Source organism: Schistocerca piceifrons, chromosome 2, assembly GCF_021461385.2.
Source record: "Schistocerca piceifrons isolate TAMUIC-IGC-003096 chromosome 2, iqSchPice1.1, whole genome shotgun sequence".
Lineage (NCBI taxonomy): Eukaryota > Metazoa > Arthropoda > Insecta > Orthoptera > Acrididae > Schistocerca > Schistocerca piceifrons.
The window spans coordinates 613826-632463 of NC_060139.1; the positions used below are offsets into that span (position 1 = coordinate 613826).

General features: G+C 40.0%; 1 protein-coding gene across 1 annotated transcript in view; it reads left to right on the forward strand.

The window, feature by feature from the left end:
• LOC124776679 (cytochrome P450 9e2-like) overlaps positions 1-18638 on the forward strand; it is an 89007-nt gene that overhangs the window by 14396 nt on the left and 55973 nt on the right. The gene's annotated exons all lie outside the window — the stretch shown is intronic.

The following is an 18638-nucleotide window of genomic DNA, read 5'->3' on the forward strand; positions in this document are numbered from 1 at the left end:
CGAATCCTGCTTCGGGCATGGATGTTTGTTGTGTCCTTAGGTTAGTTAGGTTTAACTAGTTCTAAGTTCTAGGGGACTAATGACCTCAGCAGTTGAGTCCCATAGTGCTCAGAGCCATTTGAACCATTTTTGAACCCGTACGAATGACACACCCTCCTGTAGGTTTTACATATTTCCCATTAGCCACCTTCAGCAGAGATGTTTTGCTGTCGACGATACGGTTTTCTGCAACTGGTGACGGTACTTCTCCGAAATGACTGAATATGATGCTCCAGAGTCCACAAGAGCTTGGGCTGGTCGGCCATCCATGAGGGTATCGACGTAGTTTCCTATCATTTTTGTAGTGATCGACGGCGGAGGATTTTTCTCTTCAGCTGCCTCACCTCCAAGGAAGGTCGCACGTTTTAGTTTTCCAGGTTGCGGCGGCTAGGTAGGTGATCGGCTGAAGCTTCTAAACGGCGATAGAGACCTTTATGGGGGTTTTGGGGAGCGCCCCGGTCGCCCACAGTGGAAACATACTGGTTGGTTATCCTGGGTCCTCCAGACGTCAGTCTTCCTAGGTGCCCAAACAGGTTCCTCATGCGGCATTGTAGGAACGTAACTTCACCTGGGACTCGACTTTTTCGCCGTTTTAAAGAGAAATGAAGGACGAGAGATTGGGTTCAATGTCTGTTCCACTTCCTCCCTTGTGACCTCTTGAAGCGTCTCGGTTTTTTGCTCGTCGTGCAATCCATGTGCCTTCTGAACTTTCTCTCTCACTATCTGACGAAGAACACTTGTGGAATCAGTTCCTTCCTGCATCACAGACACCGATACAACGTTTGGAAGCCGTTCAAACTTCTTGCGTGTCTCGATTTACTGGCTCCATTTTATGAAGTCGTCTGCTGTCGAAACCTCCTTCATGAGAAGGGTTTGATACGTGTCCTCAGCAACGCCCTTCATGAGATGTGCAACCTTACCTTCCTCCTTCAACCTAGGATCCACTATTTTACACAGCTCCAAGACGTCTTGAATGTAGGATGCCGTAGTTTCTCCTGAACGCTGTGCCCGGCACTTTAATTTATCTTCAGCCTTGCACTTCTGTCGTTGTGTGTCGCCGAAATACTTGCGCAGTTCCGCCTGGAATACTTCCCAGCTTGTGAACTTCTCCTAGTTGTTCTCATACCTTTGCTTGCCAGTGCCATCCAAGTAGAAAAATTCGTTAACCAAACACACGGTGTCATCCCATTTGTTAAATTTGGCTATGCGCTCATAAACCTTCAGCCACTTGTTTGAATCTTGGCCATCGTCACCAGAGAACCCGGAAGGATGTCTCATGTGGTGGCACACAGTTGCTGTCGTCGTAACGTCCTCTTCTTCTTCTGTCTCCGGCAGGTTGGGCTCTGTTGAATATGACTCAAACTCGGCTTTCTCTCCGCGTAAACGGCGGCTCTGTCGCGGCCTGATGGGAGCCACTGTGTCGTCGATAACGTGCGCCATCACAAGTTCCAATACCCGGCGCCTCCACCAGAATAATGTCACGTAGGAGAATCTGTAATTAGATGAATGACGAACACTAGCTTCACTTAACGAAGGTTTATTCAGCACTTGCACATACAAGAGCGCGGTGCGAACTGCCCCCGGCCAGAACACATACGGTATATATAGAGTTACAGAACATTCCGGTACAAAGATTCTTGATATTTGTGGATCTGTGAAATAGTCTCATCGATAGTCGTCATAGTATCGTCATAATCTGTCGGTGTATCTGTGCTGTCATTTATTAGCTCAGTGGTAGATATCTCTGATTTACGAGTATGTCGGCTTTCTGCTAGCTGCTCGGTTGGCGCTTTGTTTTGATTTATCTGTTCGTGCAAATCATCACCATCTTGGCCGATAGCACGTTTTGCGTTACGATCAACAATGGGTAATTTGTGGTCAGCCATTTTGATCCTGCTAGCAACTGCCAAAAATTAATAAAAATCAGTATAAACATTTTTATGCAAATAAATCTTACACCTGAAATCGCGTTTCGATAAATTCCTGTCAATTTGCAGGAAAGTATTACGACGCAAATGATTGAATTTTTCGTAATAATTTACACTATACTGATGAGTCTAAGTTTGGTATGGTTTTTGAGTCCTTTCGATTAATAAATTTTCTATTAGGGAAACGGTGTGGAAAAAGGAAAGAAAGCTAAATACGCCAAGAGAGACGCTACTAAGCATAATCATGCAAGCTGTTGCGCAAATTTCTTATCTTCTCTGCATAGTCAATCTCTCCCGCTGGTGGATAAATAGGTTCTTTTAATTCTCTGCTCCTCGTTTTCATATAATATGCCTTTTGTTGCACTCGTATCCATGCAAAAAGAAAATAAACAAAAATTAGTTTTTCCTTTACAAAATAATGACAAAATGCTTTCGTATTTTCATGTAACATGCGGAATAAAAAGTCTGTTCATGTTTAGCTATGACTTTGTCCTGGAAAAGCATGACTGTTATACAGCAGATGCAATTAATTTCACACTCTCAGATTTATCTGAATCTAAAAATTCGCGAACACCCAGAATGTATACTCACGAACCGCTACTGCCTACAGTTGTTCGACGCTGAAATGTTGGTGAGACTACGTTTCTACGTTAAGTAGGCCAACGTACAAGAGAGACCTATTATTTTCATTTAAACAGTATTAACTTTGTGTACAATCATCGGATGTTCCAATGATTTAGTTTTGCACAAATGATGTAACCTGCAAGTGATGTAATGTTTTAACTGCAACGTTATCAGACTGCAGTAATGACATTCCTGTCTAAATTCAGAGGATACTGTTACGGGATCAAAATAAAAAATGGTTCTGAGCCATCTTAACATCTGAGGTCATCAGTCCCCTAGAACTTAGAACTACTTAAACCTGACTAACCTAAGGACACCACACACATCCATGCCCGAGGCAGGATTCGAACCTGCGACCGTAGCGGTCGCGCGGATCCAGACAGTAGCGCCTAGAACCGCTCGGCCATACCAGGATCAAACCCAGTAAATAAACTTGGTCTCGTCCCGACTGTCTCAGCACATAAAGGTATAAAGTTTGACGATTTCTTAAAATCCGTTTTGCCTTTTCGAACATGAACCGGTCATGATTAATGTTCCGGCGTAAAGCCAAGTGCCGGCACGTCGGCCTGGAACGTAACAGCCTAGAGAAGGCTGTGAGACTGCGTCAGCCAAAAGTACGCCGGCTGGTACTTCACCACGACAGCAGCGGCCTCTACAAGAAGCAGGCCGCGGCCGCACGAGAGGCGGCTCGCTGGAAGATGAGACGTGACCTGTGGACACTGTTGTTTGCCTGTATGGAAACCGTGTATGTGGAAGGACATTGATTATTTGCATGCCGCCATTTGCTTGCGGCACCGCATTGTAGCTCCGCTTAAGTTACGTATTGTCAATTCAATTTACTGTAGTAAACTCCATTAATATGATTTGCTTGAATTGTTGTCTAGCTATCCGAGAAAACAGCTTCATAGGCACCCTATATTAGGCGAGTGGGCCGGAGACGACAATTTATGACTCAGAAAATACTTTTACGTTACACTTTGGAAGCTTCTCTTCCATCCACATGTAACTAATATGTTCAATGTCTTGGCGTTACAAAATAAGGCAGTGTTGCTTGTTGCTGCTACCCAGAGAGCTGTTAATGTCTCTTTCTGTTGATTATATACCTCTTCTGTGTCAACAATGCCAGTTAGTAGCGTGGGCGCAATGGCAGTAGAGAGGAAGACTCGGTCCGCGCTTGATTGAACACGTAATAAAAGAGCTGTGAGGCGTAATTACGCTAAATTGAATGTCATTAAGTGTACAGTGGCGCGTTGAGGGAAATATTTAGTGGGAACAGCAACGCTGAATCGTCCGTGGCCATTTTTGGAACACACGGACTTTAAAATATGTCAATATCGTCAAAGGAATGAGTGTGATGCAGTTAGGAGCTTTCTCTTTTGTCTGAAGCTAAATAAATCAAGTTAAAGGAAGCCATTTTTATTTCAGATAAACCTGAACAGCCCTTATTGCTAATTCTAAGGCAAGTACAGTTACGCCAAATACAGTTGGACTACAAAAAATGGCTCTAAGCACTATGGGACTTAATATCTGAGGTCATCAGTCCTCTTGACTTAGAAGTACTTAAACATAACTAACCTATGGACATCACACACGTCCATGACCGAGGCAGGATTCGAATCTGCGACCGTAGCAGCAGCGCGGTTCCGGACTGAAAGTTGGGCTACAGCTTAGTTTTTCTGTGCGTTCGTGGCTGAACTTAAATCTCTCACCCAACATTAGATCTTTCTAAAATTACGGAGGAGGGCTTACACAGCGTTTCGAATTGAATCATGGACGTTGCGAGAACCAGAAAAGAAGAGAATCGAAGTGTTTCAGCTACGTGACGTTGCAGAAATATATTGAAAATTAGGTCGACTCGCAGCAAATGAGGAAATTCTCCGCAGAATAGGCGAGGAAAGAAATATGTGGAAAACACTGATTAGAAATAGAGACTGGATGATAGGTGTTGGTAAGACATCAGGGAATGATGTTTATATTACTAGAAGGACTCGTAGATGGGAAAGAAACTGTAGATCGGAATATAGCCAACAAATAACTGGGGATTTGGCTGTAACTGCTCAACTGAGATAATAAGATTGCCAGAAGAGAAGAAGGCATGGCGGACCACATTAAACGAACCATAAGGCTGACGACGAAAAAAGAAGTACTTTTTGTTACTTTACTTAATGTTGCAGTGCGCCGCAGTGTATAAAGTATGTATGTCGCACGACAAGCACAAAGTCCTCATTACTCCTTCTGGGCATTTTACGTAAAAAAATACAAGATTAACCTGTTAGCCAATCAGAAGAAAAGACATTTCCGATTAAACTGTTTACTGCCACATCTGAGCTCACATTGCCTCTGAACTGTACCTGGTGCTGTGTGCGAAGTGTTTAAGATATGCCTGTCATAAGATCCGAATGGTTATTAACGGTGCACGGCAGGGCATATCTAACGTGTTTGTTGGCCGAGACATTTTTATGACATTCATCTATTTTATCGCCATTATTGGGTGTCACCTGCGAGATATAAGAGGATCAAATCCAATAATGGACATTTCCAAATCTGCTTAATTACAAATAAATGTTGTACTGATTGATAAACAACACTTGAATACTGCTCTATCACTAACTGTCAACGAACAACACTTGAATTGATGTCTCTACAACTGTCCGCTGTTTCGTCAAAATAAATCAGAACTGAGTGATGCCTACAAGGAACTTATCCGTGGCCACGTCTCACGTCTACGCCTGCAACTCGAACCAGAGTTTACACACACTCAGTCACTGGTAGATAAACAGATACAACATTGCAGGAAGATTTAGAATTTTCTTAGGTTGGGTAACATTAATTTATTTGAATGTCGTGGCGTCACCTTATTTATAGTTTACATTTTAGGATCAACGTGTGCTATGGCCTTCACAGTACATCACTTTAACAAACATTGCACTGTTCCAAGACTAGTTTCAGTGGCGTAAGGTTCGCTGAACAGTTACTGCTGTACCGTCTGCACATCCGCGGTAACTGTTCATCCGCTGGTCTTAGTCAAAATAATAGCTGCTATCATCTAAGTACAAAGTCGCTGCTACGTGCAATTCATTCTCGTTTCTTTGATGAAACTCGCACAATTCTTGCCCATCTGATGTCTTGGATTTTTCGATTCTTCCACCATCTTCAGCATCTCTCTAATTGTTAAATCTTCGGTTCTTATGTCCTTCATTTTCTGTATCTTTCCTCGTCAGGTTCTCTCCTCCGACGAAATTTCGACACTCTATGTGTTGTCCCTAAATTTAACGACTCGTTACAATGACACCATTATCAATACCTACAACTAGTGACGAAAGATTAGTAGTGCTCCACGGCAATTAGCGCAAAAAATATGAAAATTGTGAAGAAAAAAGTTCGTAACATGAGAACGCACCTTTGTTTCGTAAGTGAAGTTATAGTGTGACTTCCAGAAAGTGACCTGCTGATAAGAGACGCAGTCGCGAGCCACAGGCGCGAATAACTGTAAGTAAGCACTTATTGGCGTATAATACAAGATGTGAACTGTTTTACAATCTACAAATATCGTATATCAAAACCGCATCATTCTACGTTACACTGAAGACGCCTTAAAGTGAAAGGCGAAATGCGCCGGGAGAGAATAAAATATATTGCAGAAAGAAAAGGCGGTTTTTATTTACAAAGCTAATATCTCTGGAAGATTCTTCATTGCTCTTGCAATGATTTCCATTGAACTGTTTGAGTCTCTAAGCTTTTTAAAATCTTGCCTCCATCTAGTCTCACGCTGTTGGCTGCTGTCGAAATTTGACTTGAAATAAGCTCATCCCTTCTGAAATTTCCGAATGTGAACTGCTCCGAATGCGGTAATGACCAACTCGCACCTCCCTCACCAAACTTTATTCTAGTGGTCCATAGCATTTTCTACTTACACATGATATTTACACAGAATTTTACATTTTATCATACATGTAATACAACAAAAATACCTTTATACATATATTATTTGTATAAAAAGACATTTGAACCTACATAATGTCTTGGATTACGAAAAATATATACAACGCTAGTTAAAACGGGAAAAATGTCCGTCACAGCACCGGCATTTTTCTGTTAGCTCCAGCGTGTTTGATAGTGTTTGTCGAATTATTTTTCGCTTCCTTAAGTAACCTATTGCTTAGATATTTGTAGAACAGCTGTGTGACGTAAGTCCCACACACTTTATGGATTGTAATTTATTGGTATGCAGAGACAATATTTTGAAATACATGCTAATTTGGCACCACTTTCGTTTTTAATAAAGAAAAGAGGAACTGATTAAGGCCGAATATTAGGGACAACGACGATATTAATACTGATAACATAGACAGGTGGCAGCCATTCACTGTCGTGCTTCACACTGACGATCCAAATGCAGGACTGACTGTACTTCGTCTTCGCAAAAGCCAAAGTTCACTCACAACAGGACTCTGTCAAATTATTATTGTTGGAGAAGCAAAAACCCAGAAGAATTACATAAGCAGTAATCTGCCGTTATAGCCTTGACGCAAACGTTTCATATAGTAAAAAAGCGAATTTGCTTCTCGTGCGGTCGTGCGAATCTTAAATACATTATCTTGTTTCATTTCTTATTAGGCTTCAGACAGACGACTGCATTAACATCATACGAAGGCACCTAAAATAATATTACGGTGATATAGCTACGTATAATTTCTCTGAACTCTAAATAACAGCGATTCTGCGTATGCTGCTAAACAAGAAAGTTACAGAGCACAGAGTGCTAGGAACGGAAGAGATCGCCGCCGAGTTTTTTTAACAAGTGTATTGCCATTCTACGTTTCCAGATAATCGGAAGATGGATGAAGTCGTAACTGTAACAGGAAGTGGCAAGTAAAAAGGTAACAGGCTTATAAATTTTATAACTCAGTCTCGAATGTCGGATGCATAACAACGTTTCGAAAACAGCTTTTAGTAAGAGAAAATCGTAGCGCTAATTCGAATATAAGATCCCCAGTTTGACCACCTGCTCGGAACCTCTTCAATAAAACTCTCGGTGTATTGGCCTGGCCAAGAGTTGTGTACGTTTCTACTGTGACAATGTTTCCCTACAGAGTCTCTGATAATCTACAGCGGATTTGATATTGCTATGAGAACGGGTATTGTTTACCCCCGGAAAATATGGAGTTGTCTGTGAGCTTATTGAAGGAACAGTAATCGCGAAAGCGTTACGGAGATGATAGATGAACTCCAGTGGAAGACTCTGCAGGAGAGACGCTCAGTAGCTCGGTACGGGCTTTTGTTGAAGTTTCGAGAACATACCTTCACCGAGGAGTCAAGCAGTATATTGCTCCCTCCTACGTATATCTCGCGAAGAGACCATGAAGATAAAATCAGAGAGATTAGTGCCCACACAGAAGCATACCGACAATCCTTCTTTCCACGAACAATATGAGACTGGAATAGAAGGGAGAACCGATAGAGGTACTCAGGGTACCCTCCGCCACGCACCGTCAGGTGGCTTGCGGAGTATGGATGTAGATGTAGATGTAGATGTAGACTAGTTATTCGGCCACGTTTCATTGCAAACTCTGACAATATAATTATGATGCCGCGTGTGCAAAAATCTGAATCAGTCTTAGAGCCAAGAAGGAACGATAAAAGAAATTGTGCTTAATAGCTGCGAACGTTGTTGAATAAGGAGAGTCAACTTTAACCACGTGCCAAAGGACTTGTTCCTCGTACCTCTATGATGCGCAGCAAGTCACCGTACTGATATAATTGTTCACAAACAATCAACAATCGCTGCTCCCTACAACCTGTACTTGCCTAAGTAACAGAAGAGTGTGTTCCATTTCGAATGATCTTCTGCCAATGCAGATACTCTTAACATTTTTCAAGTGAATAGATTCCATCACAGTTGTACGAGTCTGGAAAGCATGTGAACAGTCATCTGCAGCTGTTATAACAGCTTCATCAAACTGATAATAATTTCCAGTTCCAAATTTACTTTGGCGTTAGAGAGTGCTAAACCCGATAAATAAGAGACGCGTTTCATAAATCCAGGCGTAATATTTTCCAGTTATTGTTCTACCTTTTTCGAGGTAATCCGTAAGAAAATAGCTTTTGCTTCCCGAAAGAAGTAGCCACAGTCCTGCCGGCAAATTAAACAGTCTTTAATTACATTAGAGTAGAAGCACGTTTTGTTCCACAGATTCAGAAAGAGGAGACGTTAAAAATAAAAAAGCTTTAATACATATTTAAAAAATAGGACGGTATACTAATGTCCTTCCACACATTCCAAGAAAAGTGGTCCTGACTGATGTGAAGTAAGTCAAAAAATCTTAAACGTATTTTCATTTAAAAGGTAATGAGAAACTTGTAATAAAATATGTAAATATACAGTACGCTGAGGTGCATAAAATAATTATTTGGCTGCTGTAGCTGAGCATCGTGGAAGGGGAAATCAGTTTACAACAGATATTTACATGATCACGTCTCTATACTGAAAATGTGCGAAAGTCAGATTTTACGCAACCTTCACATTACTTGACATTATTAATAATATGCACACACCAGTTGGTCCTACTAACGAATTCGTCAACAGAATGGAAGGAGTTGGCCATCAAAAAAACCATTTAGGCTCCTCTTAAACTGATCTTTATTACTAATCAAACTTTTTATGGGTATTGGCAAGTTACTGAAAGTGTGTGTCCTCGAATAATGAACATCATTCTGGACCAAAGTAAGAGACTTTAAATCTTTGAGAAAATTATTCTTATTTCTAGTATAGATTCCATGAAATAATCTGTTCGTTTGAAAAAGAGCCATATTCTTTTTAACAAATTTCACACCGGAATAATTATGTCTGGAAGTGGTTGTAAGTATCAAAAGTTTCTTGAACAGACTTTCACAGAATGTTCTTGAGTTCGCACTACAAGTAATTCGTACTAAACGCTTTTGGATTGGGAAAAATTAAGCGTGGCGTGTTGAGTTTCTCCAAAAAATTGTCACATAAGATAAATAAGAATGAAAGTAAGCGAAGTATGCTAGCGTTTTTATTTTTATGTTACCTTTGTTCGACCACATCTGCAATTCACATGAAGAGTTGTTTCTTTGATATGATCCTCCCGAATTGAATTTACGACTAAGTTGTAAACCCAAGAATTTAACACTGTTAGCTTCGTTTACCTCCTTCTTATCATATTTTGGTCTTGTTCTGGGGGGCGCCTCTTGCAATTTCAACACTGCTTTTAGTAATTCCGTTAACGAATCTTTCTAAAACTATTTTTGATTTCATAGCTATTGCAATGTCTGTATCATCTGCAAACAGAACAGACTTGGCATCTGGTAATAGTCACTGATAAGTTATTAATAGAAACAAGAAAAGGTAAGAGGAATAAGATGGAAGTTTGTGGGACATTATATGTAATTAGCTCCTCGTTGATTACTAATGTAAGACTCTTCCCCGTTGATACTCTTTGTTTCCCGTCAGACAGATACGATCTGAAACGTTTTGCAGCATTTCCTGTAACACCATTATATACTAATTTACTTAAAAGGATGTTGTGATTTACACATATGGCTTTGACTGATCACAGACTATACCAATAACGTGTAGTGTATTAGTTAACGAACTAAGTGCATACAATACTTGCTATAAACTTTGTAAATATAGGAAACCTTTAGAAATCCATACTGCGATTTTGACAATATATGATTTGTAATTAGATGGTTAAGAAACCGATTTTTATCTTTTCTAATTTTTAATGTAAAAATTGAATATCAAGGTCTTCAGCGTTTGTCACCGTAGTTGGTTAGTTTACAGAATGAATTAAGCTGACTGTTGATGTTACTGATTACAATAAATTCTTACTTGAAGGGATTTAAAAAAAATCTGTAGTAAACTATTTCTTCATTTTTTTACAATTAAAGAGGCCAATAGCGCTTCGATCTGATTCATGAACAGATTACAATCAACTGCAGGTGTTTGGTATACAGTCAGTATTCTAAAAGATTGCAAGAAATAGTACTTCTGTTGCACATGTTTCCATATGCTGCTCTAAACACACATACGTTCTTAAATTTATAATAATTCCTGATGAAAGTGAAATTTCTTACTTTATCTATTTTCGCCTTACAAAAGTTAGATGGTAAACTAAATCTTGTAGCACTTAACAATCGTATATGAATGGCCACATGATGTTCAGAGACACAGCAGATTAACAACTTTGATTAATCAGTGGAAATAAGTAGTTCACTAATTTCACTCCTGAGTCCACGAATATTCTGATCTAGCAAAATACTCAGTCGACGAATATTCTGATCCAGTAAAATAGATAGCATTCCACATCGATACAAATAGGTGTCAATAAAATTTCTGGTGATTGTTGAAAATTTTTAGCGAACAGCTGTTTGCACTGGTGCAGTGTATTAGATATCTCTCTCAAACTAAAGGTTTAATCTTAAAACTTGTTTTTTTTTCTGTTCTCTCTAACTTAAAAATGATACTGCTGTGGCACAGGTAACCCCTAGTATTTTACCACCCTTGACCGTGCCTCCGAACCTTACGTTTTCTCCTGTATCCGTGTCAGTACATGATTATCCGTTGCAAAACTATTTCTGATGCTAGGTCGTGAACGCATGTTTCTTCCACAGTACCAAAATAGGTCAGAAAATAAATCAGATTATTGTTAAAGAAAATTTTGTACATGGCTGCACGTTCAGAGACCGTGAATAGTTATAACTGAAAGAAAACAGCCCTCGCTCACTATTTTTAACGAAATTAACCGGGTTTCGACACTGCTAGGAGTGTCTTCCTCGGAATTTAAATCAAAGAATGGTCTATAACATGGCCACAGAATTATGACTAAAAACTTATGATACATAGTATAAGTACAGAATCATCGTTAAAGATTGGCAGTACTTATATGTCATTTATAAAATAATAAAAATGCCAAATGGACATTAGTCACAAAGAAATTTAAGGTCTGCTCGTTACTTGCGTGGTTACAGGTTGCAAACGGACTGAAGGTGGCCGCGTTGACAAATGCGGCCAGGAGAACGCGGCACTGCAACGAGCGCGCCATCTAGTAGCCGTAGATACGATTAGGCTATTTCACATTGAAATATAGGCAGAAAAGAATATAAAAGAACAGTATTTGGTACATAATAGGAAGCAATGTTTGCTTAATAGTAGCATACAACGTAAAATTTTGTCTACATCGAAGCTTATACCGGTAACAGTAAAATAAAACATAAAACATTCTCATGAAACTGTAGATATGACTGAATAACAACTTGTAGAAACCAATATTGACGTGAAATACAGCCAAGAAACATTTGATAATTGGAAAACACAGGACTACCTTAGAAAGAAAAGAACATTTCGGCAACCTGCACAAAAAAAGAGGAGCAAGTATCACAGACAGTTTTGTAGAGACCAGAATTTTCTAAAGAGGAACGAATAGAATGTAAATTATGAATAAAGTTTTTTCTAATTGTTATTAGTAGAAAAAGCAACGTTGCAATCGTAGTTTTTTCGAAGTATGCGTTGGATCTGATAAGAAATAGGCCCCACAAAAGGAATAGAGAAGTATTTTTATGAGTTACACCAGTTAACAGAAGTGCCTAGCGTAGTAATTATTTTAGCAGTTTTCTTTTTAAGGACGTCATCTACTATGTTAGGTTTATATTCGTTGTTAACTGCTGTTGTTTTAAGTAAACTGATTTCGTCGTTGAACTTTTCTTTAGAGAGTGTGATGGAAATGGCTCTGTGAACAGAAGAATGACAGGAACCTTTTTTATGCGATTGTGGATGTGTAGAAGATGCAGGAACGATCTGGTCGGTATATGTTACTTTACGAAATATATTGAAATAAATTGTATTTGTTTCTATGGTAAGCGTCAGATCAAGGAAGTTTATTCTACGGCTACCAGATGGCGCGCTCGTTGCAGTGCCGTGTACTCCTGGCCGCAGTTGTCAACGCGGCCACCTTCAGTCCGTTTGCAACCCGTAACCACGCAAGTAACGAGCAGACCTTAGTGGCTCGCCATCACAATTTTTTATCTTAAATTTCTTTGTAACTAATGCCCTCATGGCGTATTTATTATTTTCTAAATGACATATAAGTACTGCCAATCTTTCACGATGATTCTGTACGTATACTCTGTATCATACGTTTTTAGTCGTAATTCTGTGACCATGTTATAGAGCATTCTTTGATTTAAATCCTGAGGAAGACACTCCTAGCAGTGTAGAAACCTGGTTAATTTCGTTAAAAATAGTGAGCGAGGGCTGTTTTCTTTCAATTATGTTATTAAAGAAGCCCAAACACTACTAATAATTTTTTCCTTAATTTTGGTCAGAAAGTATAATGTAAATTTATCATAAATATAATTTATATATATATTAATGACGTCAGCTATATGATAAATGTTGAGTATCCGACGGACAATTAACTATTGCATTTTTTTTCGATAAAGAGAGGAAGAATCATAAGGCAGTGCTGGTTGAGCGATCCACATGGGTCGGTTCTTCCTCCGCCCTAAATGACTTGTTTCCTTGCGGTGTGTGAGATTTGTCAGTGTATCTAGTGAGTTTTCTTTTTTTTTCTGTTTGTGCCAGCCTCCTCATGTCGGAGCAGCACATGCGACCTGCGTCCTCAGTTATTTACTGGATGTATTCCAATCTCTGTCTTCTACAATTTTTACCTTCTACAGCTCCCTGCAGTACCAAGAAAGTTGTTCCCTGATGTCTTAACAGATGTCCTTAAGAATTGTCCCTTTTTCTTGTCATTGTTTTCCACACATTCCTTTCCTCGCCGTTTCCGCGAAGAACCTCCTCATTCCTCAGCTTATTAGTCCACCTAATTTTAACATTAGTCTGTAGCGCCACATCTCAAATGATTCGAAATTCTTCCGTTTCTGTTTTTCCATAGTCTATGTTTCATTACCGTACAATGCAGTACTCCAAACGTAACAGACTTCTCTTGTGCAGGAATGCTATTTTTGCCACTGCTTAGGCTGCAGAATTCCTTAACTTCATCTACTTTGCGATCACCAACCTTGATGTTAAGTTACGCACTTTTCCCATTGCTGCTACTTCTCCTTACTTTAGTCTGTCTTCGATTTATTCTCAGTCCATAAATTGTACTCATTAGACTGTTCATTCCATTCAGCACAGCCTGTAATTCTTCTTCGCTTTCAATGAGGGTAGCAATGTCATAATCGAATCTTATCACTGATATCCGTTTACCTAGAATTTTAATTCCACTCTAGAACTTTTCCTTTGTTTCCGTCATTGCTTCTTCGATATATAGATCGAACAGTAGGGGCGAAACACTAGATACCTGTCTTATTGAGTGTGATAAGTTTATGTAGTGTAATGTCATATTTGTGTTGTATGGTGATGGGAGAAGCCAGGTCCTCTCGAACAGCACTAAAGGTGTCGCCGAACTTAACGTCTCCATCCGACAGATGTACCACCAGCAACAGCGCACGCCACGAGAGACTGCGGAGAGGCTTGGAATTTAACCTGGGACATTAAGGAAAAGTCTGGCGATTGGGAACCTTACGCCACCAATTCTCCGCTGGCCTGTCAAATTCCCATGGTGCAATTTTTTCCACCATCAAGATTCAAACCAAATACCTCTGAGCCGAGCGCCACAGTTCAGGCGTACGACAGCGACCTCAGCTAATGAGGCGGGTGCTTTTCCATGTTTTCTTTGATTGTCTAAAAAAGTACAGACACGTTTGAATTCTGAAGATTCAATACCAAAACATGTGGAACATGGCTTATTAGACGGGACTCGTGTTTAAGAGAAGTGATGTTTAATTTCATCTAGGGATATCTTGGCGTAGGTTTTCGATTCTTTCCCTAAATTTTATTAAAGTGAACTATGAGACGATTTTCTTAAAAAAGACATCGTCGTGCTTCTCTCTAATGATCCTGTAGTCGACGGTACACTAAACCATTAATCATCGTTCCCATTTCATAGTCAGATTTCTAAACTCTTAAAATGAATAAACAGAATCATTACAAGTCTTCAACAACTCTGTATGTATTTTTTCGGAGGGTAAAGAAATTTGATATCTTCTTGGGCTATCAGCGGTTTGTCGATTCTGTTGTTGTTGTTGTGGTCTTCAGTCCTGAGACTGGTTTGATGCAGCTCTCCATGCTACTCTATCCTGTGCAAGCTTCTTCATCTCCCAGTACTTACTGCAACCTACATCCTTCTGAATCTGCTTAGTGTATTCATCTCTTGGTCTCCCTCTACGATTTTTACCCTCCACGCTGCCCTCCAATGCTAAATTTGTGATTCCTTGATGCCTCAGAACATGTCCTACCAACCGATCCCTTCTTCTTGTCAAGTTGTGCCACAAACTTCTCTTCTCCCCAATCCTATTCAATACCTCCTCATTAGTTACGTGATCTACCCACCTTATCTTCAGCATTCTTCTGTAGCACCACATTTCGAAAGCTTCTATTCTCTTCTGTCCAAACTAGTTATCGTCCATGTTTCACTTCCATACATGGCTACACTCCATACAAATACTTTCAGAAACGACTTCCTGACACTTAAATCTATACTCGATGTTAACAAATGTTTCTTCTTCAGAAACGATTTCCTTGCCATTGCCAGTCTACATTTTATGTCCTCTCTACTTCGACCATAATCAGTTATTTTACTCCCTAAATAGCAAAACTCCTTTACTACTTTAAGTGTCTCATTTCCTAATCTAATTCCCTCAGCATCACCCGATTTAATTTGACTACATTCCATTATCCTCGTTTTGCTTTTGTTGATGTTCATCTTATATCCTCCTTTCAAGACACTGTCCATTCCGTTCAACAGCTCTTCCAAGTCCTTTGCCATCTCTGACAGAATTACAATGTCATCGGCGAACCTCAATGTTTTTACTTCTTCTCCATGAATTTTAATACCTACTCCGAATTTTTCTTTTGTTTCCTTTACTGCATGCTCAATATACAGATTGAATAACATCGGGGAGAGGCTGCAACTCTGTCTCACTCCTTTCCCAACCACTGCTTCCCTTTCATGTCCCTCGACTCTTATAACTACCATCTGGTTTCTGTACAAATTGTAAATAGCCTTTCGCTCCCTGTATTTTACCCCTGCCACCTTCAGAATTTGAAAGAGAGTATTCCAGTTAACATTGTCAAAAGTTATCTCTAAGTCTACAAATGCTAGAAACGTAGGTTTGCCTTTTCTTAATCTTTCTTCTAAGATAAGTCGTAAGGTTAGTATTGCCTCACGTGTTCCAACATTTCTACGGAATCCAAACTGATCTTCGCCGAGGTCCGCTTCTACCAGTTTTTCCATTCGTCTGTAAAGAATTCGCGTTAGTATTTTGCAGCTGTGACTTATTAAACTGACAGTTCGGTAATTTTCACATCTGTCAACACCTGCTTTCTTTGGGATTGGAATTATTATATTCTTCTTGAAGTCTGAGGGTATTTCGCCTGTCTCATACATCTTGCTCACCAGATGGTAGAGTTTTGTCATGACTGGCTCTCCCAAGGCCATCAGTAGTTCTAATGGAATGTTGTTTACTCCCGGGGCCTTGTTTCGACTCAGGTCTTTCAGTGCTCTGTCAAACTCTTCACGCAGTGTCTTATCTCCCATTTCGTCTTCATATACATCCTCTTCCATTTCCATAATATTGTCCTCAAGTATAATGCCCTTGTATAAACCCTCTAGATACTCCTTCCGCCTTTCTGCCTTCCCTTCTTTGCTTAGATCTGGGTTTCCATCTGAGCTCTTGATATTCATACAAGTGGTTCTCTTATTTCCAAAGGTCTCTTTAATTTTCCTGTACGCAGTATCTATCTTACCCGTAGTGAGACAAGCCTCTACATCCTTACATTTGTCCTCTAGCCATCCCTGCTTAGCCATTTTGCACTTCCTGTCGATCTCATTTTTGAGACGTTTGTATTCCTTTTTGCCTGCTTCATTTACTGCATTTTTATATTTTCTCCTTTCATCAATTAAATTCAATATTTCTTCTGTTACCCAAAGATTTCTATTAGCCCTCGTCTTTTTACCTACTTGATCGTCTGCTGCCTTCACTACTTCATCCCTCACAGCTACCCATTCTTCTTCTAGTGTATTTCTTTCCCCCATTCCTGTCAGTTGTTCCCTTATGCTCTCCCTGAAACTCTGTACAACCTCTGGTTTAGTCAGTTTATCCAGGTCCCATCTCCTTAAATTCCCACCTTTTTGCAGTTTCTTCAGTTTTAATCTACAGCTCAGAACCAATAGATTGTGGTCAGAGTCCACATCTGCCCCTGGAAATGTCTTACAATTTAAAACCTTGTTCCTAAATCGCTGTCTTACCATTATATAATCTATCTGATACCTTTTAGTATCTCCAGGATTCTTCCAGGTATACAACCTTCTTTTATGATTCTTGAACCAAGTGTTAGTTATGATTATGTTATGCTCTGTGCAAAATTCTACAAGGCGGCTTCGTCTTTCATTTCTTCCCCCCAATCCAGATTCACCTACTATGTTTCCTTCTCTCCCTTTTCCTACTGACGAATTCCAGTCACCCATGACTATTAAATTTTCGTCTCTCTTCACTATCTGAATAATTTCTTTTATCTCGTCATACATTTCATCTATTTCTTCATCATCTGCAGAGCTAGTTGGCATATAAACTTGTGCTGCTGTAGTGGGCGTGGGCTTCGTGTCTATCTTGGCCACAATAATGCGTTCACTATGCTGTTTGTAGTAGCTTACCCGTACTCCTATATTTTTATTGATTATTAAACCTACTCCTGCATTACCCCTATTTGATTTTGTATTTATAACCTTGTATTCACCTGACCAAAAGTCTTGTTCCTCCTGCCACCGAACTTCACTAATTCCCACTATATCTAACTTTAACCTATCCATTTCCCTTTTTAAATTTTCTAACCTACCTGCCCGATTAAGGGATCTGACATTCCACGCTCCGATCCGTAGAACGCCAGTTTTCTTTCTCCTGATAACGACGTCCTCCTGAGTAGCCCCGCCCAGAGATGCGAATGGGGGACTATTTTACCTCCGGAATATTTTACACAAGAGGACGCCATCATCATTTAATCATACAGTAAAGCTGCATGTCCTCGGGAAAAAATACGGCTATAGTTTCCCCTTGCTTTCAGCCTTTCGCAGTACCAGCACAGCAAGGCCGTTTTGGTCAATGTTACAAGGCCAGATCAGTCAATCATCCAGACTGTTGCCCCTGCAACTACTGAAAAGGCTGCTGCCTCTCTTCAGGAACCACACGTTTGTCTGGCCTCTCAACAGATACTCCTCCGTTGTGGTTGCACCTACGGTACGGCCATCTGTATCGCTGAGGCACGCAAGCCTCCCCACCAACGGCAAGGTCCATGGTTCATGGGGGGGGATTCTGAGTATACACAATTTGTTGGCAGACTCGTTGCTTGGGTGGAAGACTCTTGTAGTCACAGACAACGCAGTTTATTATTGTAAGTGTCATGCACCAGTAGCGCTGACGGCTGAGTTTAGGAGAGTAGGAATTTTTTAATTAAGAAAAGTACTTGACTTTGTGGACTAGGCAATATTTTTGCATATGTTGAAACTTTGTGGGATTATGGAGAAAGCTCAACAATCGTTCAGTTCACTTCTGGGAGGTAGAAAGCAGAACTTTGTTCTCCATCGTCAACAAATAAGAAAGAGATTTGAAACTGACTGGAGTCATGAAAAGTGGGGTGCCAGTAGATTCCATTTTGGATCCATTATTTTTCTTGATAAATATCCGCGCCACTAAACGTGTCAGGTGACGCAAAACTTTTCCGTCTGCAGATGAGATAACTGTTATCCTAAGAAACTTAGACCTAATATAAATGACATATTTAATCCCATATTCGGTAAAATCACCATACGGCTTTCAGAGAACAATTTAATGCTTACCTTCAACAAAACGCAATTCTTTCAGCTTCTGAAACGAAACTCCCATAAAAGCGAAATGTTAGTACCCCAAGCTAGTGTAACAATCATTGAAATCTGACATTTTAAATTGTTGGGAGTGAGGGTA